Source organism: Gorilla gorilla, chromosome 15, assembly GCF_029281585.2.
Source record: "Gorilla gorilla gorilla isolate KB3781 chromosome 15, NHGRI_mGorGor1-v2.1_pri, whole genome shotgun sequence".
NCBI lineage: Eukaryota > Metazoa > Chordata > Mammalia > Primates > Hominidae > Gorilla > Gorilla gorilla.
Window position 1 is genome coordinate 17,220,025 of NC_073239.2, and position 27,336 is coordinate 17,247,360.

Consider the following 27,336-nt stretch of genomic DNA (forward strand, 5'->3'; position numbering starts at 1 on the left):
CACCACAAAGATGCAGAAATTGAACACAAAGATGGGGAAACTTGCTTGGGACTTAGAGCATGAATCATATTGGATCCTTATGAAGCCAGTAACGTAACACAGTGCTAATGGAGTAACACAGCAGATGTGAATAATACCCAGGGACCATACCACATTGTATCAATGTTTCCCAACCTTTGTCATGTTGTAGCACACATAGAAAATATTGTACAGCATACTGGTATAAACCAGAAAGAATTAGAGAAAAAAATTACTTTTTTTAAATTATATAATTGATGAAAAAATGTAGAAGATTTGAGGAAAAATACTGAATTTGTATGGAACTTTCAAATAAAATCTTGCTAGATGTTTTAATTGATTTAATTGACATTTGATTAAAATGTTTTAATACTGTCACCAATGAGAAACACCCCACAAACAGGTAATAATTTTTAGGTCTTTTTTAAAAATAACCATTCATTAATTTATGCAGTTGAAACTAAGAAATTTAACGCTTCCCTTTCTTTCTTTGGGAAATAATGTTGTGAGTTAAGTTCAAATTCAAATTGATGTTTATTACAATTATTTTAAAATCATGATGCTCTAATTTGTAATCTCCCTTACATAATCCTACTGCTAGGCGAGACACCACTGAAGAGTAAACAGCCACCAACTTTATATATATGTGAAGGCAATTAGAGGCTGCAGGGAGCCCTCCTTCCACCTCCAGCTCCCAACCCTTTCGAATCCAACTAGCCACACCTGGGGGCCTCATACTTGGGATTCCTTCCTGCTCTTTGGACACCTGGAACGTATTTCTTTCACAGCTTTGTAGACCCCACCCCCCCCCCTTTTCTGTGATGGACAGTGACTCATCTGGCCAGGAGTAGTGAGTATCTGAGTTTGCTCTCTGTCCAGGGCCTACTTTCAGAATCAGCTCCACTCCCACTGCTCAGAAGAGCCCGAAAGCATCAGAAGGCAACCAACCCAGGCTCCAGCCACCCCAGGACTCATTAGGTGTCCTTGCAGGGTATCACCCCTGGTACAGTATACTAATTAATTTGGTTTGCTGGTTGTGGAAAGAAACGGATGATGTATTATGAGTAAGTTTTCAGGATACTTGAATCATCCTTTCTGAAAGATTTTTTAAAAGGGCAAGATATACCATGTGTTGGCAAGGAAGAGGAAACACAGGTGGAACTTGAACTGATATATCCATTTTGGAAAGCAAACTTGCAATATCTTGTAAAGTTGAAGTTGCCTGTGCCCTGTAACCCAGATTTTTCACTTTTAGATGTATTCTCTAATTCCATGTTTTCTAACTTCTTTTCCCAGCCCCTAAAAATGTACCCCTTTGCATATTTTTAAGTTAAACATGTAACATTGGTCATAATCTTAGCAGATATAAACATCAGCAGTTTAAAGTAAATTATATACATGACTTCTTAAAATATGTATAATGGAATCTAAATGCTATAGTAATTTAGTACTTACCATCTTTTTCTTTTTTTTTTTTTTGACAGAGTCTCACTCTGTCACCCAGGCTGGAGTGCAGTGGTGCGATCTCAGCTCACTGCACCTTCCATCTCCTGGGCCTACCAAGTAGCTGGGACTACAGGCCTATGCCACCAAGCCCAGCTAATTTTTGTATTTTTTTAGTAGAGTTGGGGTTTCATCATGTTGGCCAGGCTGGTCTTGAACTCCTGACCTCAAGTGATCCTCCCACCTTGGCCTCCCAAAGTGCTGGTATTACACGCGTGAGCTACTGCACCCAGCCTACTTACCATCTGTTTTTAAAATGCAACTCACTCACTCTTGATCACTAGAAATTTTGTCATTCATTTTCCTCCTTAAGCTTGTATATTGTCAGTTATCAGTTTATTTGCCTTTTAGCTCTGAATGAATCCTTCAATATATACTCTCTCATAATGAAAAACAAAAAACATTCACACCCTCTTCACAAGAGTGCTTACCTATGAGGCAGGCATGAGGACAAGGATCAGTGTGGATGGGCATGAAGGTAATTTTATCTGTAACTGGGCATTCATTATATTATTTTGTTATTTCCTATTTTAAAAAATAATTTGTAATTTACTGATCCAAGTTACAAACAAATGAATGTTCATGGACTGACTTGTTTCATAATGCTGAGTCTAAAGTCAACTGTTTTAGTCCATTTTGTGCTATTACAGAAGATCTGAAACTGGGTAATTTATAAAGAATATTAATTGATTTCTCACAGTTCTGGAGGCTGGGAGGCCCAAGATCAAGACACCAACAGGTTTGGTGTCAGGTAAGGGCCCTATCTCCACCTCCAAGATGGCACCTTGAATGCAACATCCTCCGAAGCAACAGTGTAATCTCACATGGCAGAGAGCTAATCTACTTTTGTAAGCACTTTTTATAAGGGCAATAATACATTCATGAGGGTGAAGCCCTCATGACCTAAATAAACTTCTCCCATAAGACCCCACTTTCCAACTCTGTCGTATTGGGGACTAAACTGTGAATTTTGGAGGGGACACATTCAAACCATAGCAGTGACCAAGGCAGGAGGACAGAGTATTGCTTTCTATCCTTTCATGCATTACTGAATCACAGTAACTTGAAAGAGGCTCAAAGATCTACTGAGAGCTTAAGACCTAGTTGTTTGTAGGAAAGTTCTGAATAGATTTTTCAAAATATGTCACTGTGTGGGGGAAAAGGGGAGATACTGGTCAAAGGGTACAAACTTTCAATTATAAAATTCTGGAGACTTAATATACAGTATGGTGACTACTGTTAATAATGTATATTTGAAATTTGCTAAGAGAGTAGATCTCAGGTGTTCTCACCACACCAAAAATGGTAACTATGTGAAGTGATGGATATTTTAATTAGCTTGAGTATTGTAATCATTTCAGTATATACATATATGAAAACACATTGTGTACCTTAAATATATGCAAGTTTTGCCAATCACACCTCAATAAAGCTGCAAAATGGCACTGTAATTGACTCTACCATATTTCAGTTTAAAGCACTATTGTCATTAGATTAATACTTATTTAATGTGGACATTATATCCAACAACCTCAGCTATTTGAAGTGTAGCCAAGGATCCAGAAATAAGTATAAAAGACTCGTGGAGCTGGCTTAGTCCCTGACTAATGGGTAAAGGTGTCACACTCAGAAGAGCCATTTCCAATTCCTTCCAGCTCACTTTGTCTTATTTTCAGCATAATTCTAATAAACCTGTTCATCAGGTTTCTCAGTCTACAGTGGATTAGAAAGGGAAAGGAAGGGGGTGACTGTGAAAGGCATGCAAGCTTACACATGTGAAAGCAAGAACATAATCAGTCTTAGGCCATTTTGGAGTTTGAAACAGCCTTCAACACCCCTATAACAAACCTGAACTACAGGGCAATGGTAAGTATTTGTAATGAACTTGAATCAATATAAAAATTACACTGTGTTCAGAATATTGGCATAAATTAATGGAGCATTTAATACATTTTGGAAATATTTCTACCGAAGATGGCTAAAATAATAGTATATATTTAAAAGACTAGCCTTTAGCTAAAAAATACACACTTAAGGCTGGGCGTGGTGGCTCAGCCTATAATCCCAGCACTTTGGGAGGCCGAGGCAGGCGGATCACCTGAGGTCAGGAGTTGGAGGCCAGCCTGGCCAACATGGCGAAACCTCATCTCTACTAAAAGTACAAAAATTAGTCGGGCGTGGTGGCGGGCAACTGTAATCCCAGCTACTCAGGAGGCTGAGGCAGGAGAAGCTTGAACCCAGCAGGGGGAGGTTGCAGTGAGCCGAGATCGCACCACTGCAAAAAAATATATATATATATATCACTTAAGTAAATTCTCTGAGAAACAATGTTGATAAATAGACTAAGAAATACCATAACTTATATGTATTAAATATTTACTGTGTGCAAAGCACCGTTTTGAGCATTTCACAAACAAGTATTTTGTCATTTAATTCTCACAGCAACCCTGGAGTAGATATCATTTCATTTCACATATAAGGAAATAGGCATAGAAAAATTAACAATTGTGTCTAAGGTCGTAAAACCAGTTAAGAGTTTGGGTAGAATTTAAACCCAGATGATAGAACTCCTACATTACATGACTTTTATCCTGCTGATCCTAAAGACTACGATTACCTTACTATTAGGTAGATAATTCTATTTTTCCACTTAGTTTGTAAAATTTACAGATATTAAAGCTCCATCCATATTCTCCATGTACCAGTATTCTTGCTGTATTTCTTGAAGTGCATTAACTGCCCTTGGTATATTTATCAGTATCACCAAATCTATGGAATCACAAAGCAACAGAATAATCATCATGTAGGTGTATGAATTTATGCCTAACACATCTAACATACAAAGTGTGTGTGTGTACTATATAACCTCATCTATGTGTATAATTTTATTCTAATTTTTAATAATACATAATTGGCCAGGTGCAGTGGCTCACACCTGTAATCTCAGCACTTTGGGAGGCTGAGGCGGGCGGATCACAAGGTCAAGAGATCGAGACCATCCTGGTCAACATGGTGAAACCCCCATCTCTACTAAAAATAGAAAAATTAGCTGGGCATGGTGGCACAAGCCTGTAGCCCCAGCTACTCTGGAGGCTGAGGCAGGAGAATCGGTTGAACCCGGGAGGCAGAGGTTGCAGTGAGCCAAGATCGTGGCACTGCCACCAGCCTGGCGACAGAGCGAGACTCCGTCTCAAAAAAAAAAAAAAGAATACATAGTTGGTATGTGATGAGCCAATTGTTAGACAAGATAGCTCTAAAATTAGAATAGGCACTGCACTATAGTTGTAATTATTTCTGAAAGCTTAAGAACTACTCAACTGAGGTGACATTATTAAAGATTTTCAAGTGGTTTTAGTTTTAGTGTTTTTTTTTTTTTTGAGACAGTCTCACTCTGTCGCCAGGCTAGACTACAGTGGCACGATCTCAGCTCACTGCAACCTCCACCTCCCGGGTTCAAGTGATTCTCGTTCCTCAGCCTCCAGAGTAGCTGGGATTACAGGCACGCGCCACCACACCCAGCTAATTTTTGTATTTTTAGTACAGACGGGCTTTCAACATGTTGGCCAGGATGGTATCGATCTCCTAACCTCTTGATCCGCCCACCTTCGCCTCCCAAAATGGTGGGGTTACAGGCGTGAACCACCACACCTGGCCTGAAGTGGTCTTACACATAATTGTGGTCAATATATAATTGTGGTCCTTTATAAATATTATCTTGGCTATATTTGTGGACCCAACAAATGGAAGACATTTTTTAAAGGTTAATTTTATAATTTGTTAATACCTGAGCTGACTGAATTGATCATGTTTTCCACTAAATTAATAAAATCAACAGACTATTTTCGCATCGTATCATCCACAGGTTATAAATTTGACAGATCAAACTTTTTCAGATCTACATAGTTACCTGATTTTTTTCTCCAAAATAAATTCTCTTTTGACATAGTAGATTCTTTGATAATATATAACAGTTATACTATAATCTTACTAAAACATTATATAAGTTAGACTTTAAGATTTTTTTGCATGGATTTAAAGACAAAAGTAAAACAGACACTCTGAGGATACTATTTGGACCTTACTTAGATACTGATTCAAACAAACAAACTAAAATTTTAAAGACAATTGCAAAAATATGAATGGATCTTTATGGTATTAAGTTACTGGATGTTAGGTGATATTTGATGATGGTAGGAAATTATTGGGATTTTAAAGGGTGGACACTGGTATTGTAGTTATGTTTGTTGTTTGCTTAAGGGTCCTTATCTTATAGAAATATACTCTGGATTCCAGCCCAGGCACATTACTAGTTCTGTCTGTGGCAGGAATTTTAACAGCTGTCCTGCCTAATCACTGGATATAAAGCCACCACAAATAGGTATGAAAACTTTTTAAAAGCTAATGCATAATGCATTGTACAAATTCAACATGTGACTAAATATCATGTACTCTGTTAGAATATATGTGAAATTAAAGCATCAAAACTAGCTTTGGAGTTGAAACAGACAGGAAGAAATCATTTTAATTTACATATTTCCAAGCTCTGCTGCACCTGAATATTTTGAAACACACAGGTCACATTTAGCCTCATGGGATAAATGTTAACATTGTCACTGGAATTTTTCAACATTGTCACTAGAATTTTTCTGGCTTACTAGAGCATTCCAGACAGAATTTTAAATATTTTCAAATATTAAAATATTTTAAATCTTCTGAAATGCTGTTTTAAGTAGTTGGAACTGAAGGTAATCTAGGAAGGGTGTTCTAGCACAAGAAAAATCCATTCCCAGTAAATCCTCACCTTTGAAGGAAGATAAATAGCATTTCATGCAAGGTTTCCTAAGTCACACTCAAATCCAGAAAAGTAACCTGAGAGGATTCTCTTTGTAAGTAGCCAAATTATGCTGCCTGTTTGTAAGACATACCTATAGCACAGCCTACTGAGAAACAGATTAATGCAAAGGTCTCCTAAAACTAAGCGGCAGCATATCAGTCAAGTAAGCTAAGTGACAGGAAAAAAAGTAAAACATAGTCCGAGACAGACTGACACTCATTCCCTTTGATAAAATTTCTCTTACTAGAATAATGCCAGAAACATTAATCAAATCTAAGCAGGAAGGTTCTCACTCACTCTGAGGTTAATCCCCTTAATTAAAAATATATTTCTCTATTTTGTCATAAAACTTTGAGACCTTTGGAGGAGGAAACCATGCCAGAGGATGTTTGGCTTGGAAGAAGCACTGCAAGGCTTAAATTTATCAGAAAGGGATGGCATGGTTTTCAGGCATTTCAGGGACACTTTTTTTTTTTACCTTCCCAGATGTATCTCAAAGGTTTCTAAATTGAAAGTGTTAAGCAACTTCCATACGTACTTGATGTAAACTGTGAGAATTTTCACAACTCTACATTCACTCCCCACATAATTTCATCCACTGGCATGGTTACCTGTAAGCTGATGACTCCCAGATTAGTTTCCCCAGCCCTAAAGTGCCCTCTTCCATAAGCTCCAGACTCACAGTTTACTTCCTTCTTAGTATCTCCACTTGGATGACTAAATGGGCCTCTCCAACTTAATCTCTATTCTGTATTCTTCAAAAGAATTCTCTATTCTTGATTTTCACCCCCTCCAGAACTTTTCTCCCCAGTTTTTCCCATTTCCATAAATGGCATTATTGTTCATCCAACTGCTCAAATCAAAAACCAAGAGTCACTCTTGATTCCTTTTTTCTCTCACTCTCTACATCTAATCCACCAGCAACTCCTTGGCTATAACTTTAAAATATATCCTAAGGTCATCCACTTCTCTTCCTTCTCCATCTCTCCTTGCCACCATTGTCTCTCAGCTGTACTATTTCAATAGTCTTTCGGTTTATTTCTTTGCTTTCCATCTTTCTCCCCTTCAGTCCATTCTCCACACACAAATAAAAGTGCTTTTCATTTTATATGTTGTTAGGTCATATAAAAATATTCCACTGGCATCTTGTTGTTCTTAGAATAAAATACTAACTTCCTAACATGGCCTTCAAGATAGGCATAACCTATCTCTCACACAGATACTGGGGAAAAAAAAAAAAAAGATAGGCATGACCTGCCCTGTCTACTTCTTGACCTGATCTCTCAGGTTCTCCTGTGCTCACTCCACTCCATATCACACTGGCCATGTTTCTTTTCCTGAAAATGAAAGCCCATTTCTTTCTGCACAGATGTACAGGCCAGCAGCAGCAACCTGCTCGGGTCCCCTTCCACACTGTGGAAGCTCTGTTCGTTCGCTCTTCACAATAAATCTTGCTGCTGCTCACTCTTTGGGCCCATGCCACCTTTATGAGCTGTAACACTCACCAGGAAGGTCTGCAGCTTCACTCTTGAAGTAAGTGAGACCACGAACCCACTGGGAGGGACGAACAACTCCAGATGGAAGGAATGAACAACTCCAGACGCGCCACCTTTAAGAGCTGTAACACTCACTGCGAAGGTCTGCAGCTTCACTCCTGAAGCCAGCGAGACCAGGAACCCACCAGAAGGAAGAAGCTTCGGACACGTCCGAACATCAGAAGGAACAAACTCCGGACACACCATCTTTAAGAACCACAACACTCACCACGAGGGTCCAGGGCTTCATTCTTGAAGTCAGCAAGACCAAGAACCCACCAATTCCGGACACACTAGCACATAGAAGACTCTCAAATATATTTCTCAAATGAATGGCATATTAACATTTGGGTTAGCATTAATATCACAATATCACTACATCTCTGGAAAACATTTTTCAGAGGGAAATCAGGTAAGGACATAAAATTTAGACTTAAAGGGATATGGAAAGACATGAAAAAACAGGTTTAAACTATAAAGTTTGAAATTACAGTAACAATGCAGCAAAATAAAACAAACTGCCTCTTTGAAAAGAAAAACATGAAGGAAAAAATGTAAGATTGTTTGGATAGCTGTCAATAAATACTCTACATGGGTATGCCTTACTTTATCAACAGCTTTGTATATTGACCAAAGTTAAATTCTAATTTCTGATGAAAACAATTGTTTTTCCATAAGGCACTAAATGATTAGCAGATGGGGGAACCTGGCATTATGGTACAGCCCTACCTTGGAGATATTGCAGGTTCAGTTCCAGACCACTACAATAAAGAGAATAATGCAATATAGCAAGTCACACAAACTTTTTGGTTTCACAATGCATATAAAAGTTATGTTTATACCGAAGTGTATTAGGTGTGCAATAGCATTATGTCTAAAAAATGTACAGACCTTAACTTTTAAAATATTGCTAAAAAATGCTAATAATAATCTGAGCCTTCAGCGAGTCATAATCTTTTTCCTGGTGGAGGATATCACCTCCATGTTAATAGCTGCTGACTGATGGCAGTGGTGGTTGATGAAGGCTGGGTGGCTCTGGCAATTTCTTAAATGAGACAACAGTGAAATCTGCCGCATCCATTCCTTCTTTTTGTGGACATTTTCTCTGTAGTATGCCATGATGTTTTATAGCTTTTTCCCCACAGAACTTCTTTCAAAATTGGACTCAATCCTCTCAAACTCTGCGGCAGCTTTATCTACCAAGTGTATGGAATATTTGAAGTATTGTGTTATTTCGACAATGTTCACAGCATCTTCACCAGGAGTAAATTCCATCTCAAAAACACTTTTTTACTGATCCACAGAAGCAGTTCCTCATTTGTTCAAGTTTTATCATGAGATTGCAGCAGCACTTGAGTCACATTGTCAGGCTCCACTTCTGATTCTAGTTCTCTTGCTACTTCCACCACATATGCGGTGACCTCTTCCCCTGATGTCTTAGACCCCTCAAAATCATTCCATGGATTCCATGGAATGGACTCCTTACACATGGAATCCACTCCTTACAAAGTCCTGTTAATGTTGATACTTTGATCTCCTCCCATGAATCACAAATACTCTGAATGGCATCTAGAAGGGTGAATCCTTGTCAGGTTTTCACTTTACTTTTCCCAAATCCATCAGATGAAACACTATCTATGGTAGCTACAGTCTTATAAAATGTATTCCTTAAACAATAAGGCTTGAAAGTCAGCTTCCGTTGAGCACCAAGCAAGATGGCAGCCTCCGAGACAGTTAGGCCAAGGCTTCAATTTGATTACCCGCCGCCAGCTACCCGGCACTGTAGGGCCTTCTGGCTTCTGTTCCACTTGAACAGATGCGAGTCGTCACAGATCTCGTTAGTCTCATCCGCCAGTGCTTCGGCTTCAGTTCTGGGGCCCTCCTAGGCCCCTACCTGGAGCCGGGGCTCCTGCCCCGGGCGGAGAGCGTGCGCCTGGTGAGAGAGAACGACCGCCCCAGAGTTAAAGCAGAAGAGAGAGGAGTTGCTGAGAATTCTATGGTCATCAGTAATGGTGACACTAATCTATCACTTAGATAAGCAAAGAAGCAGGCATTTCAGTTAGAGGAGGATGAAGAAACTGAACCAGATTACAAATATTCAAAGAAGCATTGGAAGAGGCAAGAGAACAGTAACAATAATAAGAAGGTCTCGGATCTGGAACCGAAAGCTGTCACAGATCAGACTGCCAGCCAAAAAAAAAGAACAAAAGAAAAAAGAAAGCCCACTGTGGCACAGCAGGTGATGATAACAAACAGACCAAAAGAAAATCACCAAAGAAAAAGGAGAAATGTGAATATAAAAAAAAAGGCCAAGAATCCCAAGTCTCCTGAAGTACAGGCAGTAAAAGACTGGGCCAATCAGAGATGTAGTTCTCCAAAAGGTTCTGCTAGAAACAGCCTTGTTAAAGCCAAAAGGAAACGTAGTGTAAGCGTTTGCTCAAAAGAGAGTCCCAGTTCCTCCTCGGAGTCTGAGTCTTGTGATGAATCTATCATGGTCCCAGCACAGTCACTTTGGAGGCCAGAAATTCCTCAGAGAAATTACCAACTGAGTTATCAAAGGAAGGACCCTCTACCAAAAATACAACTGCAGACAAACTGGGTATAAAATCTGGCTTTAGCCTTACCCCAAGCAAGGGCAAGACCTCTGGAACAACATCTTCCTATTTCAGACTCTAGTTCAGAGTCAGATGCCCAATGCTTGATGTCATCAAGCACCCTGGAGTGTGCTGCGGGTTTCTTAAAGACAGTAGGCCTTTTTGCAAGAAGAGGTTGTCCGGGCCCAGAGTTGTCATGACAGACTGTAGGTGCTGCTGGATGGAGGCGTTCTGGCTCAAATGGTGGCGGACAGGCTCCTGGTCCTCCTCTCAGTGTGTCTCTCCCCACCAGTTTAGGAAGAAGATGGGGTAGAGGAGAGAACCTTTTTTCTTGAAAGGGAGCTAGGGGACGGGGCATGCGGGGGAGAGGTCGAGGACAAGGGCATCCTGTTTCCTGTGTTGTAAATAGAAGCACTGAGAACCAGAGGCAACAGCAATTAAATGATCTTGTAACAAATTCATCTACTATTATCCAGAATCCGGTAGAGACACGTAAGAAGGACTATAGTCTGTTACCACTGTTAGCAGCTGCCCCTCAAGTTGGAGAAAAGATTGCATTTAAGCTTTTAGAACTAACATCCAGAAGAATATTAAGCCCCAATCCAGAGACCCGGCAAGTAGATATAGAAATTCTTTCATCCTTACCCGCCTTGAGAGAACCTGGGAAATTTGATTTGGTTTATCACAATGAAAATGGAACAGAGATAGTGGACTACGCTGTGACACAGGAGAGCAAGATCACTGTATTTTGGAGAGAGGTGATTGACCCAAGACTGATTATTGAATCTCCAAGTAACACATCAAGTACAGAACCTGCCTGAGTATGACCTCTCCACCTTATAGTTTACGAATGTCTTGCTTGTGAAAGTGAGTATAACCTGAACTTTTTTTTTTTAAAGAGGATCTGGAAGTTGTGTGGATTTTTTTGTTATCCTCACTTTACTGCATAGGAAACAACCTACCTCATCATTTAAAATGACATGGGTGTCAGTTTTGTAGATCTTTGGGTTTGTCAGGTTTAATTTCAGTTAACAAAATGTACAACATGACATTCCCTGCAGACATTGTTGTATACCAGTATGGTTTCTTCTCTTTTTTTAGATGTTTTGGCCGTCAAGTAGCAGTCGTCAGTAGGAGTTTATAATACCAAGAATGTGCTGCTATCTTGTCTCAATAAGTTTTAAGTAACATTTAAAAATATTAAAGCATGTTACTTGACCTAATTTTTTAGCATTTGAGTTGTTCCATTAAATGGAGCATCTCAAAATTTCAAGTATTTTATACTTGCAATTGTTAAGAGTTAAAAGGTAGTTGGATTTGTCACAGACAATGAGTTAAGGAATCCTTTCACGTTTTTCCCAACTTTAAAATTAAGGATTCTCAGGGCGCTGTGTAGAGCAGTGAAAATAAGATGTGTGTGTGTGTGTGTGTGTGTGTGTGTGTGTGTGTGAGTGAGTGTGCGCGTGCACGTGTATGTATGTCTGGAGGAGAATTAGTGTTCCACTTAGGTGAGAGGATTGGCTGTGAGCTTCAGACCAGGAAATGTGTCATCTTGCCAGGCACCTGGCTGAGTGTGCTGGAGTGAGGACCTTGAACAGAAACTTCATTTTCTGTTATTATTCACTACAAAGCTAAAATGGCCAAATATGTACTGTGAAAATTGGTTTCATCTAACAAAAGATCAGACCCCTCCTTCAGCTGTACACGTTTAAATAAAACCACATTGAACTTAAAAAAAATTAAAAAAATAAGACTCGAAAGTCGAAATTACCCTTTGATCCATGGGCTGCAGAATGGGTGTTGTGTTCACAGGCATGAAAACATGAATTTCCTTGCACATCTCCATCAGAGCTCCTTAATAACCAGGTGCATTGTCAATGAGAAGTAATTTTAAAAGGAACCTTTTTCTGAGCAGTAGGTCGTGGGCTTAAAATATTGAGTAAACCATGCTGTATACAGATGTGCTGACATCCACACTTTGTTGTTCCATTTATGGAGCACAGGCAGAGCAGATTTAACATAATTCTTAAGGACCCTAGGATTTTTGGAATTGCAAATGGCTTCAGCTTAAAGTGACCAGTTGCATTAACCTCTAACAAGAGAGTCAGTCTGCCCTTTGAAGCTTTGAAGTCAGGCATTGACTTCTCTCTAGCTATCGAAGTCCTAGATGGCTGCTTCTTGCAACAGAAGGCTGTTTTTGTCTACACTGAAAATCTGCTGTTTAGTGTAGCCACCTTCATCAATGAGCTTAGCTAGACGTTCTGGATAACTTGCTGCAGCTTCTACATCAGCACCTGCTGATTCATCTTGCATTTTTAGGGAGATGACTTCTTTATCTAAACCTCATGAACCAACCTCTGCTAGCTTCAAACTTTTCTCCTGCAGCTTCCTCACCTCTCTCATCCTTCACAGACTTGAAGAGAGTGAGGGCTTTGCTCTGGATTAGATGTTGGCTTAAGAGAATGCTGTGGCTGGTTTCATCTCCTATCCAGACCACCAAAATTTTCTCCATATCAACAATAAGGCCATTTCACTTTCTTATCATTCATGTGTTCAATGAAGTAGCACCTATACTTTCCTTCAAGAACTTTTCCTTTGCATTCACAACTTGGCTGTTTGGCACAAGAGGCCTAGTTTCAACATGCCTTCCTCATGAAACAATCATTTCTAGCTTTTGATTTGAAGTGAGAGACATAGGACTTTTCCTATCACCTGAACACTTAGAGGTCATTGTAGGGTTAGTCATAGGCCTAATTTTAATGATTGTATCTTAGGAAATAGGGAGGCTCAAGGAGAGGGAGAGAGATGGGGAAAGTAGTCAGAACACATACATCTGTCAATTCAGTTAGCTATTTTCTATAGATGTGGTTTGTGGTACACCAAAATAACAATAGTAGCATCAAAGATGACTGATCATAGATAACCATAACAGATACAATAATAATGCAAAGTCTAAAATATTGTGAGAATTACCAAAGTGTCACACAGAGACACAAAGCAAGAACAAACTGTTGGGAAAATGGTGCTGATAGACTTGCTCAACAGAGTTGCCACAAACCTTCAATGTGTTAAAACAAACAAACAAGAAACCACAGTATCTGTGAGGCACAATGAAGTGTAATAAAATGAAGTAGGTCTGTATTATATTTCTGGTCATGATTTACAGGTAATAGTCATATCATCTGTTTCTTTATAATTTCCACCATTGTTTGGGAATTGTATCAGGACCCACAGAAGGCCTATTGTAAAAAACAAAAGTTATATCTCTTAAAAAAAAAAAAAAAAAAAAACTGTGGCCATAGCAGATATATGTCTAAAAGCTGCTCAATTAGTAAAGAGTGTCCAATTCTTATCTTGTTATTGAACCTAATTATAAATAATAGCATTTCAAATAATAAACTAGAACACATTTTTGTTACTAGACATCTTTTATGAGTGTGAAAGGAAAATAAAAAGTCTGGACTCCAATTCACTATGCTAAAGGAAAAACTGAAGCTGAAAGCAGAGTCATACAAGCAACTGCTCTTCCTTTTGTTCCTAAGCAGATAGCTACAGATAAAGGTCAAATATCTCCACTCTATGTTCACCTTATCTTGTGTACAGCGCAAAATTACTGAGCACGAGACAAATGCATAATTGACTATTCCCCTACCTGCTCCTTTTTTCTTGTAACATGTGGATTCAGTAACGTGTCCATACCCTCCCAATTTCCCCTCCAGCCTGCTTTTCCCCTTTAAATACTGAAGCCCTCAAAATCATCTTTGCAGAAAGGTACAAAGCTGTCTCCTGGGCATGTTCTCAACCTTGGCAAAACAAACTTCTGAACTGGTTGAGACTTGTCTCAGGAACTTTTTGGTTTACAAATTTGTGACCAGGAAGGGGCTCAGTGGAGGTCCCCCTGACCTTTAAAAAATTTCCTATCGATGCTTGGTACCAGCTTGAGCTATCTTTATTGCTCAAATAGGATGATTTGCTGAGGCCTGTGAGCTCTCCCTTCCAGAGAATCCCTGATCTCCCAAAATTTGATTGAGATCTAAGGTTTATTTTGCTGTACAACTCCTTTTCTGGAGTTTTACTCGCTTCCAACAAGAAAGGTGAGTTTTCCTGCTTCCATGGCGATGGAGAGCAGGCAGTATCTTTCTGGAGTTTCAGCTTGCTTCCAATAGGGAAGGCAAGTTTGAGTTTTTTCCTGCTTCTAGGACACTAGAGAACGGTCTTTAGCCTGGACCCCATTCCTAGTTAGCTGAACTAGGGTTTGTCTTAGAAATTCTCCTTAATAACTAAAGGTTAAGATTAACAACCAGCTGGTCTTAATTTCTCCTTACCATTAAGAGCTCAGTTGTCATATAAATTGTGCAAGCATCATTTGTGTTGTTTAATTGTTCTTGTTGTTGTTGTTGATTTGTTTCTGGTTTTTTTGTTTTTGTTTTTTCAGTCTTTTTCCCATTGGGTTTGACCAACTCTACCTGACTTGATCAAATGCAAAGGAACATTCCAAATTAGGAGGAATAAGGCCTCTGAATTGGTTAGATTCCCACAGCTGGGGAAAAAAAAGAAAAAGAAAAAAAAAAAACAGCCAGCAAAAGAAAAAAGATTGACTACACAGGGACTTTATGTAACAAGGCCACCTTTTGCTAGCCAAGTGAAACCGAAAGAGCTTCGGCCATCGCCCCACACTGTGGTTCATTCTTTTGCCCTGTTTTCACCATGACAGCTGGGATTGGTCCTTAAATCAAGTCCTTTCTGGCTTTATATTTTCATATTTATGTTACTTTTTAAATATAAGCAATTTATCCCAGCTAAAATATGGTAATGAGATATAAAAGGATGTTTTAAACAGTTTGATGGTTGAAAGTCACCTTAATTAAAAGCTATCAAGATGTGTGTGTGTGTATTTAAAAGGCCTTTATGCTTTCTTTCTCTCCTAGAATCTTGTTTTTTGAGAAAAAGGTTTTATTTCTTCTCAGTAGACTGAATTCTGTCTTCTCCATTTACTTCTGCCTATCCTTCCTTCTTCTTACCACCTTCTGCTGCATGAAGGACCTAAAACAGTTTCTAACAGCCTAGGATTCCTTAATGAAAACAAAGAAGATGCCAGACTCCTTTTTAGGGAGAAGCTCTGTTTTTCCTTATGATACCCCAAGAGTGTAAAGAGACAAGTTTCTCAGATTTTTAAACTGCCTGCTTTTGTATTGTTACCTGTTTTTTTTTTGTTTGTTTGTTTTTTTACTAAAATAGTTATTACCACAGGGGCTGCTCTTGGGTGTTTAAGAAAGGACATAGTTTAGAGACTTACAGAAAAGTCTTTGTAACAAAATGCACTGTAAAAGCACTACATGGCCTAGTCTCTTCGGAATAGGCCCATGATATCTTTCTCTTTGGAGAACCAGGGTTTCAGTGTGGGCTCTGCTCAGAGCTCAGAAATCTAGATTAAAAGATAGAGACTTAAATTTAAAACTAGCAATCTAAATAAAATTGGTCTCTTTATACAATCCTATGGTAGATTTCTATAATTTTATGTTTGACTTGGCATCGATTTTTTTTTTTTTTTTTTTTTTTTTTTTTTGAGTCTGAGTCTCACTCTGTCGCCAGGCTGGAGTGCAGTGGTGCGATCTCAGCTCACTGCAACCTCCGCCTCCCGGGTTCAAGCAATTCTCCTGCCTCAGCCTCCCTAGTAGCTGGGACTACAGGGGCATGCCACCATGCCCAGCTAATTTTTGTCTTTTTAGTAGAGATAGGGTTTCACCACGTTGGCCAGGATGCTCTTGATCTCTTGACCTCGTGATCTGCCCTCCTTGGCCTCCCAAAGTGCTGGGATTACAGGTGTGAGCCACAGCACTCCAGCATCAATTTTTAATTGCCTTCTAGCCCACCGACTTTCTCTCTATATTTTGAGATGTCAATTTCACTATCTGGTTTTCATCTGAGTTGTTCCTTTAATATGCAAAATTTTTTGTTTGACCCAAAAGTTTAACTTTTATTGTGTCTCTCTGTTTTCAGCTTTCTCTCCCCTTGGAGAAGACCTGAGATAATAAGTTGCTCCAGCTCCTCTTTTTTCCTCAGGTTTTAATTGCTGTTGTGACCCGATGCTAAAAATGTTTTATCTTAAAGGTCTGAAGGAAATGTTTTCTTTCAATATAACATTCTATGCTCTTGGCTTAATACATCTAAATTATTTTATGAAACCGAAAGCCTTCACTTACAACTCAGGACATATTCCTTCTATTTAAGTATCCTTCTCATTAGTTTTGACTTGGGGGTTGTCTAAATGTACTCCCCACATTGAAAAGCAATCACACTGCAGGAGGTGGTGGGTTTTTTGTTGTTGTTGTTGTTGTTTGTTTGCCTTAGGAAAACTGAGATAAAAACATTTTTTAATTTAAGGTAATTTAAGGTTTTTGGGGTTTTTTTGAGACACAGTCTTGCTCTGTTGCCCAGGCTACAATGCAGTGGTGTGACTTGGCTTTACTTCAACCTCTGCCTCCCAGGATCAAGCAATTCTCCTGCCTCAGCCTCCTGATAACTGGGATTACAGGTGCGCACCACCATACTTGGCTAATTTTTGTATTTTTAGTAGGGGTGGGGTTTTGCCATGTTGGCCAGACTGGTCTCGAACTCCTGACCTCAGGTGCTCCACCCGCCTCAGCCTCCCAAAGTGCTGGGATTACAGGCATGAACCACCACCCCCAGCCTAGCTTGCAAGTTATCTAAATGTACTCCCCATATTGAAAAGCAATCACACTGCAGAAGGTGGTGGGTTGTTTGTTTTGTACGACAGAAGAGGGGAGTTTGCCTTAGGAAAACTGAGATTAAAACATTTTTAAATTTAAGGTGATTTAAGGTTTTAAATTAAGGTTATTACATCATGAACTGCATTCATGAGGCACAGGGCCAGAAATTAAAACTACTCAACCACTCTAGGCCCAGGGACTATCCTGAAAGAGGTGGGTGCATAAGATTCTAAGGGCTGATTTTGAGAGAGAAAATTAGTTCAAAGTTTCTCTATAAATTAAACATTAGTACCAAAGGTACACTAACGCAAGACCAGCATCTGGGCCCCATGTCAGATTAACAAGGTTTTCTTGGAGCATTAACCCACTTTTTAACAAAAAAAAAAAAAAAATTATAAAAGACTATAAAAAGGTTTATGGAAATTCCATCTTATGGTCAAGATGATTAAAATTTAATAGGTTTATAAGATTTGAGAGACAGATTTAATTGGCCTTATGCTGTCTTTATTTTGGCTTATTGTTTGAGGAATTAAGTCTCCCCTCTCAAAGAATAAAGATTTTTGCCTTTTAAGCAAAATCTTATCACTTTGGCTAAATGAACGACTTATTTTACAATGACCTGTGATCCTATTTTGCGATATCAAGTATTTTAAACTCTTTATATTATATTTGACAAACTTTCCAAAATCAAATTCTAAATTCGGTCTTCATTAATTTTTTTGGTATTAAGCACTCTTAAGTCCAAGAGACACATTTGGCTTGTTTGGTATAATAAATTCATACAGGAAGTATTGTCAAATATGAAATTCTGTTTAGCCTTCTTTGGACTGTATTTATATAAATGTTATTAGTATATGTGCCAAAATTATGAGATTCCTGTGATTCTGATGTTTTAGTATATGTTATCAGTAGTAATTATGTAAAATTATTGGATGCCAGAGAAGTAGCTAAATTTCCTTGTCAATTGTGTCTTTAACCATGGCTGTTCTAAGACTTTTGTCATCCACAATTGTTGTTTTACTTTGATCCTTTTATAAGGCAGTTTATAATCAGCTATAGAACTCTAAGGAGTACTCTTAGATATAGATTTATGGATAAATTTAGAGATGGTGCCGTTGGAATAAAGAGGAAAACTTCCAGCACTCTCATGAAGAGCTGATGTATTCATGAGGTTTGCTGATCCAATATTGAGCACAGTAGGAGTTAACTGCATGGGCTGAACTAGTAGCAGACTGGAAATAATCTTTTATGACTTTTTGTTTAACACATTTGCTGATTCTTTTTGTTTTTCAAAGTCAAGAAAACTTTTTCTTCTTTTAGGCTATTTGCAGCTTTTAACAATTCAGTAACGTATACTCTTATGAGAAAAATTTAAAACATAATTCCTTTCGCTCAACCTAATTTTGACAAAATTTGGTAACTAATTTGTGAGAATTCTTAATTTATGAAAATAGTTATTTGCATAACTTCAATAAGAATGTATTTTCTTTTATACAAGTGCATAATTGGAGCCCCTTGGAAAAACTGGCCTCATACCTTGTTCTTTACAGGGTCCTGATCTGTGGTAAGTAAAGAATGTCACTTTGTGACAGGCCCAGGAACCCCAAGTTTTCTTGGGACCTCAAAAAGAGAAGAATTCACCCAATTCACACAGGTATTTGAAGGCACAGATAAATCCTCGGCTGGGCTCAAGGCTTTTAAGAAAGTCTAATCTTAGATTCCTTATAAAAAAAAGTTTCCAGCAAAGCCAATTTAAAAAAAAAAAGGGAGAGACCCTGTATAACAAATGATTATTCTTGCTGTACTTTATGCAAATAATCAAGCCAAGTGTAATAGGTCTAAAATGTATTTTACAAGTAAGTTGGTCCTTCTATGATTTTAAGTAAAATTGGGTTATTGGAGAGAGAAAAATCCTGTTCAAATTAAATTATAGTATACCTGTTATTAGACTCCAGCCTTGCCTAATGTTTTCATTTTTATTATTTTCTACAATTTGGACTGAATTCTAAAATTTTTGCTGGCTATGACTCTCCAAAATAATGTTTTCAATTTCTTTTCCTTATTTCTTTTTCTTCTTTTTTTCCATTTTTCCTGATTTGAAATCACTAAAAATTAAGCTTTGCTTTTCTTAAAGCCCTGTGAACTGAAGCTAGACAACTTAAACTTCAGAAGAAAACAATAGCAACCTATTTATATACATAAACCACTTTTATACCTGCCTACTGATGAATGGACTTCAGAGTAATATGGCCTTTGTCAGTTTTCCAGGATTGTTGTTTTTTTTTTTGTTTGTTTTTCTTCCTCCCCCTATGTTCTCTTTGTAGGACATGAGACTTCACAACCTGCCAAAAAATTAGCTTCCTAACAACACGAGACCTATTCGTCTAGGAATAAACTGTCCTAGCCACAAAAGATCAGACAAAACCCAAGACCAGAGAGTCATTTTCTTCTAAAATGCTTTCTCTGAAAGATTTTAAAAAGAAAAGTGGGGAGAAATGGGAAAGGAAAATAAAAACTCAGGACTCCAATTCACTAGGCCAAATGGAAAAATTTAAGCTGAAAGCTGAGTCATGCAAGCAACTGCCTTTCCTTTAGTTCCTAAGCAGATAGCTACAGATAAAGGTCAAATATCTCCACTCTATCACCTTATCTTGTGTACAGCACAGATTTACTGAGCATAAGATGAATACATAATTCACTATTCCCCTATGTGGTTTTATCTTGCAACCTGTGGATTCAGTAGGTTTTATCTTGCAACCTGTGGATTCAGTAATGTGACCCTACACTTCCTATTTCCCCTCCAGCCTGCTTTGCCCCTTTAAATATTGAAGCCCTCAAAATCATCTTTGGAGAAAGGCACAGATCTGTCTCCTGGGTGTGTCTTCTATCGTGGCACAATAAACTTCTAAACTGATTGAGATTTGTCTCACATACTTTTTGTTTTACATGAGATTGGAAAAACAAACTCTCTTCCTAAATACTTAGTTCACCTTTAGCTTGAAATAGTACATTCTCTTATGTTTCAGTTAATAAAGATTTAAAATTGGCCATGTTTTCTGTTTTCATAAGTTTATTATATTAAACCTATTGATATTAAACATAATTTTTAAATGCTAGAGCTATCTTTAAAAACATTTATATATTAAAATATTAGTTTCAAACATTTAACTTTTAAAAACACTAAATCAACCAACAGCATGACACAATAATTTATCATGTTAAACTCATTTAATTTCAATATTGAAAAATCATTTAGAAATCAACTTGTCTAATTCCCTCACTTTATAGATAAAGAAATGTAAAACCACTTGGCTGGGCGCAGTGGCTCACGCCTGTAATCCCAGCACTTTGGGAGGTCAAGGCAGGCAGATCACTTGAGGCCAGGAGTTTGAGACCAGCCTGGCCAACATGGCAAAACCCCATCTCTACTAAAAATACAAAAATTAGCTGGGCATGGTGGCAAGCACCTGTAATCCCAGCTACTCAGGAGGCTGAGGCAGGAGAATCACTTGAGCCCAGGAGGTGGAGGTTGCAGTGAGCTGAGGTTGTGCCACTGCACTCCAGCCTGGGCAACAGAGCCAGGCCCTGTCTAAAAATAAAAATAAAAATAAAAATAAAAACAAAAACAAAAATAAAAAAATCAATTTTTCACTTTCTGCTTTGTTACCAAAAAAAGCTATATAACTAAAATAACAATATCCTGCTTTAAAAAGCTCATGAAACTATAGTTTTTCTCTAAACAAGATTCATAATTTCAAGAGCTTATGAAAGATGAACTTCAGTTACATGATTTTGTTCAGTGAAGCAATAACAAAATATTAATTTTCAGGTTGTTTCCTTGAACTTCTCATCCCTCAACTGGATCCACAATTTTTTTTTGTTTTGTTTTTAAAGACAGACTCTTGCTCTGTCACACAAGCTGGAGTGTAGTGGCCTGATCTCCACTCACTGCAACTTGTCTCCCAGGTTCAAGCAATTCTCTTGCCTTGGCCTCCTGAGTAGCTGGGATTACAGACATGCACCACGATGTCTGACTAATTTTTTGCATTTTTAGTAGATACAGGGTTTCGCCATGTTGGCCAGGCTGGTCTCGAACTTCTGAGCTCAGGCAATCCGTCTGCCTCGTCCTCCCAAAGTGCTGGGATTACAGGTGTGAGCCACCATGCCTGGCCTGGATGCACAACTTTTAATGCTCTCATTTTACAACGTTTCTAAAAGCTTTACCATTTCAGGCTGAACTTAACATGGCAACAACTCTATCCAAGGTAAATAATGAATAAAGTATGAATTAATGATAACATTCTCAGTAATACCATTAAAAATACTAGAAATGCAACTTTAATCAACAGAGCCAATTATTCATCTGCCTAGCCAATTCCTTAGAATTGAAGGAATAGCTTTGTCCATAAATGAAAAACAATCTAGAAAACAGAAGACTCTTAAGTTTTAATTGGGAGCCCATGCTTCTCCCTTACTAACAAGCAGCAGGAAGAATATTTATTTCCTGATTACACATTTCCTTTACCTCATACCAATCCAAGTCTAATCCCTGGTTTTCTTTGCCACGTCCAAACCTCCATGATTCAGAAGTGAAAAATGAAGCACACTCTGAAAGTTTTAAAGCACATCATCATGAGCCAGTTTTAGTTATAAAACCCAATTTAAAAGAGCTGCTTCCTAAGGTTTTACCTAAAATGAGAATTCAAATACCTGCCTTAACTCCTTCACAGGATTGTTTTGAAAAATATGAAGTATTACATGCAAAATGAGTTTCTCATATTACTAACATCCAGAGATGTTATTGCAAGTAATCGCAGAGGCTACTGGGTCAGTCTCAATACAGAAACATCCCTCAGACCTGTTAAATAGCTGCCTAATTTCCATGTGAACACGTACCTTGATAGGAAGAGGACAGCCTCCTTAACTGCCTGTTTGAATATTAGACAAGATCTCTTGGGATGAACACACACTGGCCCTGGTTAAGCAAAATATTTACTCTATATCTATAGAAATGAACTGAGTCATTTTTCAGTCTTCTCCAACCCCAAGATTCTCTGATGTTTTGCCTTTTGAAAGATCACATTTCCTTTTTCCAAAAAAAGATAGCCATCATCATATCTGTTCTCAAAGTTAGTATTTTATCACTCATTGAACATTTACCATGTGTTAGCATCTGTATATACATAATTTTGGACCTGTATAATTACTGATGAGAAGGCTATTAGTTTGCTGTTTATAGGTAATTTGTCCTGCTGGTTGCTTTCAAATTTCCTTAGTACTCTGTAGATTTCCAATGGCATGACCTTAGGTATAGATCTACTTTTATTTATCTGCTTTGGACTCAAAGTGCTTCTGCAATCTGAGGAATTACATTTTTCATCAACTCTGAGAAATTCTCAGCTACCATTTCTTTGAATGTTGCTGCTCTTCCAGTCTTCACTCTGGAACTCCTACAAGGCTCATATTGGACTTTTCATTCTGTCTTCTGTCCCTTAACCTCCCCCATAATTTCCATTTATTTATCTGTTAACATACTCTGGTAATTTCACATATTCTCTTTTTAGCTGGGTCCAGTCTCACACCTTGAGTTTGCTTGTTGAGACAGTCTTGCTACGTTGCCCAGGCTGGGAGAGACTCCTGGGCTCAGGTGATTCTCCCATCTGGGACTCCCAAAGTGCTGTGATTACAAGCATGAACCACTGCACCTGGCCAGAGTTTGTTTTTTTTCTTATGACTGTTTTCTCATTTTTTATTTTTTATTTTTAGATCAACTCTTGCTCTGTCATGCAGGCTGGAGTGCAATGGCATGATCTCAGCTCACTGCAACCTCTGCCTCCCAGGTTCAAGTGATTCTCATGCCTCAGCCTCCCAAAGTAGCTGGGATTACAGGTGCACACCACCATGCCCAGCTAATTTTTGTATTTTTAATAGAGACGAGGTTTCACCATGTTGGCGAGGCTGGCCTCGAACTCCTGACCTCAGGTGATCCACCACCTTGGCCTCCCAAAGTGCTGGGATTACAGGCGTGAGCCACCACGCCTGGCCCTATTTTCTCATTTCTACACATCCTAATGGATTCTTATCAACGATACCTCAGCCTGTTTCATAATGCTCTGCTCTTTGTGGCTTTTATTCTTTTATCTTTCAAATTATTTTTAAAATATACTTTAAAATCTCATTCAAGTTTTTCTTTTAATTCAATTACGTAGGTTGCTAATTTTCCAGACTATTATGTCTTCTGGTTTTCCCTCAGTGGCATGCTTGCTTCTTCTTTTTTTTTGGCCAAGAATTTTTTGCTTTTTAACATAGAAAGCCAGTATGTATTTACATTGATAAAGCAATTACAGATAAATACACTTAAAAAGACATGACATGCTGGAATATTTTCTTAGTGATATCCTAAAACCATAATTAAATCCTTTTTCACTTCTTCATTGAAACACAATAAATGTACATATTTAGGGTACATGTGCTAATTTAATATGTTCATGTAGTTCAAGACCAAATCCATGTAACTGGGATATCCATCACCTTAAATATTTGTCTTTGTGCTAGGGACGGCTCTAACTCTTCTGTCTTGGGGTAAATTTCCATCTCTAAACCCAATCCCCTTGAACATTTGAATTACTCTCTTCTATTTTGAAATATACAATACACACACTTTTTATTGCATCCTCAATTTCAGTAGGAATTGTTTGTCTATGGACAAGCTGTAAGTCACAACTAGTCTTAAGTATTACTACAGTACAGTTTCTGCCAAGTACTCCAGATATGTTACACTCAGTTTTTAGCACTCCTTTAAAAGTCCTAGCTTTGTGCAGGAATCTCTATATCCATTTATACATTAAAACACTAGTCCATACAACTTATATCTGGTTTTAATATCCTTTTATCATTTTCCATTAAAAAGGTTTTAATATCCTTTTTTAAATTCTGGAACCAAGGATATTTTCCTTTCCTATACTCTTAGATTCCTCTTCTCAACTAAACATACCCTCAAGTTATTTAAAATTTACGAAGTTCATGCAATCTGCAGGCACATTTAACATATGGTACCCAGAATAGAACAAAGTTTTCCAAAAACTGCTGCCTGGTCCGATTTGGAAACTGAACTTCTGTTATATACATCCTTAATTGTTCTAGCTTCCACATTATACTGTTGACTCACTTTATGCTCTACTCACTTATAACTCATAGATCTTTGATGTAAGAACAACTTCTAAAATAACTGAAATTGAAAACTGAGACTTCATATTTATCCTGCATCAACTTTTTTTTTTACGTTTTCACACAAAACTGAGTCAATACTACTCAGCAAGTGGGAACCTTTAAAACACACACCTGGCTTTCTAGGAAAAGAGGAATAAGCTTATTCCTATGTGAAATAGACCCTACTGTTTCTGCCTACACAGTACTCCATTCTTATAACAGAATCCCTCTACTTATAAGAAATTTATTCCACATCATTCAGATGAGGATTACCCTGCCCAGCCACAGCGGGAAGCTCCCGATCCCATATCCCAGCCAAGGGGATTTGTTCAGAGATGGAAATTTACCCCAAGACAGAAGAGTTAGAGCCATCCTTAAGACTTTTGCTAAAATTTTCCAATTTAAAAAAAAAAAGAAAAAAGGACTCTCTCCCCCTTCTGAAGTAGTAAATACTAAATACCATGTAAGCTTAGAGATGCTGCCCCTACACAGAAAGATAATGTGCCTGAGAATGAAATTAACAGAGAAAAAGTAGAGCCCAAGAGACTAGGACAGAAAGACCATGTTTTCATAATATAATTTAAGTCATTAGATGTAACTGTGAAACCTTGAAACTCTTAGTCACAAAAAACAATATTCAGTTATTTTTCTCAAACCAGTTTGAGTCGTATTTCCGTCTTGCAAGCAAGAAACCTAACACAATGTATAACATGCTTAACTGCTCTTTATACAAAATTATCAGAGCATTCTCCTATTACACAAAAAACCCATCATCTCTTTTGTAGCACTCATATCAAAATCTGTAAAAGTAGCTGCTACTTTGAAAAAGCAGGAGGTTTAGTTTGTCATGATTATAACACTGGATTCTCGTCTAAATAGACACACGATGAACCCTGAACCACATCTGCAAAAACAGACTAAAAATCACTCACTATGTTCACAAAATAATTTTGTAGCATCTAACCAAGTCTACAAATTGGCCCTAAAAAAGTCTTGTCTTTTTTTTACAACCAACCTGGTTCCAAAGAATATGATCTTCTCCTTTTTTCTTAACTACCCTCTCTCCCCTTCCCCAAATTCTGGCCCCAATTCTGGGAATACATTCCTAAACTTATCCTAAATCCAGAAAACAAAAGTGAATATATAAAGATATTTAATATTACATCATCATATATATTTAAAAATCCTTTTAAAAAATGAAACCAGCGTAAGTGCTCACCAAGAAAAGAATAGTCAAGTAAACTATATTCACAAAATGGACCATTTACAAACACTAAAAGTGAAGTTTACAAATGACTACGTAACATAAAAGTGATTTATGTTAGAGGATTAAGTTTCAGGAAAAAAAATAAAATTACAGACACACATAATTACAACAATTCAAAAGATACTTGAATAAAAGTTTGAAGGAAATATGTAAACACAAAATGCAATTCTGCTTTGGTGATGGCCTTGGATTATTGATTTTTCTTCTATCTGACCATTTTCCAACTTTTCTTCAAGGACCACGTGTTAGTTTTCTATTTAAAAGATTGTAAGATCAAAGCAATGGGAAAAGTTATCCAAATAGAATCCAGAAGTAGTCTTTCTTGAAATTTTCAAGTCTACTGTGTTTCAGTTCAAAATAATGCTCGAGGGCCTGGGCCATTGTGGGCTCCAGCAAATGTGTGGGGATGAGCAGCGAAGTGGTGGCTCTGCTGTGCTGGGCATGCAGCACGTGCGACAGACTCAGGCAGCAGAGAGGCGCTGGTGAAGGACAAGGTGCTGGACTTCCTCAAGAGGATGCCGGAGCAGCCCCAGTGCGGTTTCAGCAACGCGGTGTTTCATATCCTACCTGCGCGTCTCCATGACTATCTGGCCTACAAAGTGATGGATGACCTCGAGCTCCGACAGGGCATTAAGACTATTCCAACTGGACCACCATCCCACAAGCATACCTCAATGGAGAGTTTGTCAGGGGCTGTAACATTCTTCTGCAGATGTGCCAGAATGAAGACCTGGTGGGAGAACTGAGAAAGCTGGGGATCTACTCCACCCTTTTAGATAAAAAGGAAGACCAAGATTCAAAGTGTGGTTGCCCAGGTCCTCACTGAGCAGAGATGGAGCGTTCATGTCAGAGACTGCCAGAAAAGCCTTACCGATTTTGCTTTTCGCTATTGAGGCAACAACTGCTTGCACTGATCACTTCGGTTTGTAAGCAGTCGGGTGATTTTAGTTTGTCTAGTGTTTGGGCTAGTAATATTTTATTGTGAAAACTGCAGCCACTTCACTGCAGTAATTCAATGTTGTATTATAATATTGCTGTAAACAAAATTCATTCTTATATTGTCATTTATTCTTTGTCTGATTCAGGAGCTAAACTAGGGGCTTTGGAATCATTATTCATGACTCCTCTGCAAATGACAGTCTGCAAAGACAATATATCGCCCCCAATTTTGTGTAACTTCTATTAAGCAAAATGATGAACAAAGAAGAAACTAATAAACGGGGTGTTGTTTTTTAAAACAACTGCCAACACAGGGGGGAGAAAAACAAAACAAAACAAAATAATGCTCAGTTGAACTTTTACCTATTCATGTCGCTATCACTTCAGAAGGTGGTAACAATTAACAATAGAAAACTGAAGCTTCAAGACAGCAGACAAAGCACATGCATTTATCATCTGCCCACCTCCTGAGACCCCACTGAAAAAAACACAAAGAGCTGACTGAAATCCTGTAACAAGTAAAAAGAATAAAGGAGGCCACCAACAAATAAGAGGTTTTCCATTTTTTTGGAGGAGAGGAGGAGCAGAGAGGATTAGGTTGAAGATAAAATAACTAGAGAAAGCCACAGCCTAGAATCTGTTACCAGGAGCTGGAAGCCAGTCTACCTGATGGAACGTGAAGATGTGTACCTTATACTATGAAGAG

At 38.1% G+C, this 27,336-nt stretch overlaps 2 pseudogenes; both read left to right on the plus strand.

The window, feature by feature from the left end:
• The first annotated feature begins 9,490 nt into the window (after positions 1–9,490).
• On the plus strand, positions 9,491–11,404 carry LOC109023269 (coilin-like; annotated as a pseudogene).
• A 5,945-nt stretch (positions 11,405–17,349) lies between these two features.
• LOC109023132 (glutaredoxin-related protein 5, mitochondrial-like) lies at positions 17,350–26,517 on the plus strand (annotated as a pseudogene).
• Positions 26,518–27,336: the final 819 nt, after the last annotated feature.